This window comes from Triticum aestivum, chromosome 3B (genome assembly GCF_018294505.1).
Source record: "Triticum aestivum cultivar Chinese Spring chromosome 3B, IWGSC CS RefSeq v2.1, whole genome shotgun sequence".
In the NCBI taxonomy this organism is placed as follows: domain Eukaryota; kingdom Viridiplantae; phylum Streptophyta; class Magnoliopsida; order Poales; family Poaceae; genus Triticum; species Triticum aestivum.
This window is the reverse complement of record NC_057801.1, coordinates 663,067,806-663,071,722: the sequence shown is the minus strand read 5'-3', so window position 1 is coordinate 663,071,722 and position 3,917 is coordinate 663,067,806.

Here is a 3,917-nt window from a genome sequence, read left to right as displayed (position 1 = left end):
GGTATGAATAGATCTTGTCTACATCATGTCATCATTCTTATTGCATTACTCCGTTTCTCCATGAACTTAATACACTAGATGCATGCTGGATAGCGGTCGATGTGTGGAGTAATAGTAGTAGATGCAGGCAGGAGTCGGTCTACTAATCTTGGACGTGATGCCTATATAATGATCATTGCCTGGATGATGTCATAATTATTTGAAGTTCTATCAATTGCCCAACAGTAATTTGTTTAACCATCGTATGCTATTTTTATTGAGAGAAGCCACTAGTGAAACATGTGGCCCCCGGGTCTCCTCTTTATCATATTTGCCTTCGAGGTCTATTCTTACTCACTTTTACTTTCAGATCTATATTTCCAAAAACCCAAAAATACTTTGCTACACTTTATTTTATTCGCGATCTGTTTATCCAATCTACTACAATTAATCTCTTGTGCACGTGCCAATTTTTGGTGCCGTTACCCGAAAGGGATTGACAACCTCTTTAACACGTCGGGTGGCAAGTATTTGTTCTTTGTGTGCAGGTACCGTTTACATAGTGTTGCTTGGTTCTCCTACTGGTTCGATAACCTTGGTCTCATCACTGAGGGAAATACCTACCGTTGCTATGCTGCATCATCCCTTCCTCTTTGGGGAAATATCGACGTAGTTCAAGCCGCATCAGCTGCAAAGTAGAGATAAGTATTTACCTCAGTTTGAGAACCAATGTATCAATCCAGTTAGAGGTACACGCAAGTCACCAATCTATGCACCTTCACAAACAATCAAACACTTGCACCCAATGCGATAAAGGGGTTGTCAATCCCTTCATGGTCACTTGCAAGGATGAGATCTGATGGAGATAGATATAAAACATTACTAAAACATAAAACAAAACAAAATTAAATAAAACTCAGCGAGGTATTTTTGGGTTTTTTGGTTTATAGATCTGAAAATATATGATAGAAAATAGACACTGGAGCCATAGGTTTCACTAGAGGCTTCTCTCTTGAAAGAAATAATACGATGGGTGAACAAATTACTGTCGAGCAATTGATAGAAAAGCGCAAAGTTATGACAATATCCAAGGCAATGATTATGAATATAAGCATCACGTCTGTGTCAAGTAGACCAAAACAATTCTGCATCTACTATTATTACTCCACACATCGACCGACTCCTGCCTGCGTCTAGAGTATTAAGTTCAAGAGAATAGAGTAACGCTTTAAGTAAGATGACATGACGTAGAGGGATAAACTCAAGCAATATGATGAAAACCCCATCTTTTACCCTTGATGGCAACAAGACAATATGTGCCTCGCTACCCCTACTTTGTCACTAGGTGAGGACACCGCAAGATTGAACCCAAAACTAAGCACCTCTCCCATTGCAAGAAGAACCAATCTAGTTGGCCAAAGCAAATCGATAATTCGAAGAGAAATACAAAGATATCAAATCATGCATATAAGAATTCAAAGAAGATTCAAATAATATTCATAGATAATCTGATCATAAATCCACATTTCATCGGATCTCGACAAACACACCGTAAAAGAATATTACATCGGATAGATCTCGAAGAACATCGAAGAGAACATTGTATTGAAGATCAAAGAGAGAGAAGAAGCCATCTAGCTACTAGCTATGGACCCGTACGTCTGAGGTAAACTACTCACGCTTCATCAGAAGGGCAATAAGTTGATTTAGAAGCCTGTCGTGATCGAATCCCCCTCCGGCAGGGTACCGGAGAAGGGCTCTAGATGGGATCTCACAAGGTCAGAGACCTACGGCGGTGGAAAAGTGTTGTCGTGGATGCTTCTAGGGTTTTGGGAATATTTCTGAATTTATAGGCCAAGGTAGCAGGTCAGGGGGTCTCCGAGGGGCCCACAAGCTCTGGGGGCGCCCCCCTGTGGCTTGTCGCCTCCTCGGGGATCTTCTGACTAGGACTCCAAGTCCTCTGGATGTCTTCTAGTCCAAGAAAAACCATCGTGAAAGTTTTATTCCATTTTTACTCCGTTTGATATTCCTTTTCTGTAAAACTCAAAAACAAGGGAAAAAACAAAACTGACACTGGGCTCTAGGTTAACATGTTAGTCCCAAAAATAATATAAAATAGCATAATAATGCATATAAACTATCCCAAGTTGACAATATAATAATATCGAACAATCAAAAATTATAGATACGTTGGAGATGTATCAGGGACGTAGGTCCATGCTTGTCGGGTTGAAGGCGCCCCTACGGGGGTGTGTAGTGGTGATGGAGAACTTGCGTACAGCCAACTTCCCGGCAGGCGCGTTGTAAGGAGCAGCCGCTGCCGGTCACAACCAAGCCACTTCCATGACCACCTCTCGAGGAGGCCGACCCAAAGCTTTAACCAAGAGGGGAGGTAGGTCGGGGTGGGGTGATTCGCAGCGTGGAAGGTGCGCCCGACCACCACGACTGGCCGACCGAAGAGCACCACAGCCGGTTGGCGAAGCCACGCGATCGCATCGGGCCAGGCCAAACCAGAGCCGTCGCACGGGAGAGCAGCGGCAACTGGGGGTGGGGGAGCCCACATTGCCCAGCGTGCCGGAGAAGAGGTTGCTGGGAAGGCCGCTTGCGCCGCCGGGGATCGGATCTCGGGGTGGGTTGGGGTGAGGTGTGGGCAGGGAGGAGTTGGAGAAGGAAAAAAACAGCCCCGCCGCTGGGCCTGGCGCGACTTCGTCGGCCAACCCTCCGGCGGCGGCAACGTCGGGGTGGTCGGAGGTCGGAGTGCGGGACGGCGGCTAAGGTATCCCCCGTGTCGCCCGGCTCGGGCGACGAGAGGGTGGGCGCCCTTCTATGTGACAACTTCCTATGGTCAAATTTGTTTTTCGTAGCCAACTATAATATCACAAAACGTCATATATTTAGTTACAGAATGGAGTACTGACATGCATGAACATGACATAAACATAAATAATGCATTTTTCTGAAATAAATATTATACATAGTTTTCGAGTGTGAGGTTTATTTGTTATGATTTTTTAATTTTAGAGATTCCCAATTTACATTAGCTGAACGCCACGCTTTTCAAATATTGTGACTACGGTGACTTCGTAAATTTCAAGATGATATACCGGCTCAGTCTATTGGAGGTGCTCATAGGGATAGTGTGTGCGTTCATAGGGGTGAGTGTATGCGCCTGTATATGAGCGCTTGTGTTTATACTGATGTTCAAAAAAAAATATTGTGAAGTTGCTTCGATTTGCGCAGATTTTGTCTCCTCTACCTTTTTCACCGGAGGCTTGGAGAGAAGTCGGGTGACGTGGTCGGGACAAAAAAAGATGTTAGAAATCACGTATTTGCATTAAATTCAGTTTTGCTAATGCTCATCTAAATGTGTCACCCATAAGTATTATGCATTTAAGTCCTATGTCGTTGATTTTCACGGAGATTCGTGTGGGTAAATTTCTTTATTTTTATGTTTGATTGGGTCATTTATATGTGCAATAACTTATTAAATTCGTTGATATAGAGAAAAAATAGCAGCTTTGTTAAAGTACATCTAGATGTATTAGAAATATTGCACATCTAAGTCCTATATAATTGATTTTACGCGAAAATTCATTTGGATATTTTTTTCCTTTTCCTTTATACTTAGATGTGCAATAACTCAGGCACATGTAGATGTACAATAACTAAAACACATCTAGACCCCATATCATTGATTTTACGCTAAAATTCATGCAAGCATTTTCTATTTTTATTTCTAATTTGATTGAGTTGTTTAGAATTTTTTAGGGGGTAGATTGAGTTGTTTAGATGTGCAATAATTAGAAATAACTAGGCTGCATCTAACATGTGCCCTGAACAGATTTGGTCTTGCGTTTGTACTGTGTTAAAAGAAAAAGAAAACCGCGTGTGCTAGATAACGCCGTCGTCGACTTTGGGAACCTTGGGGTTGGGTGGCG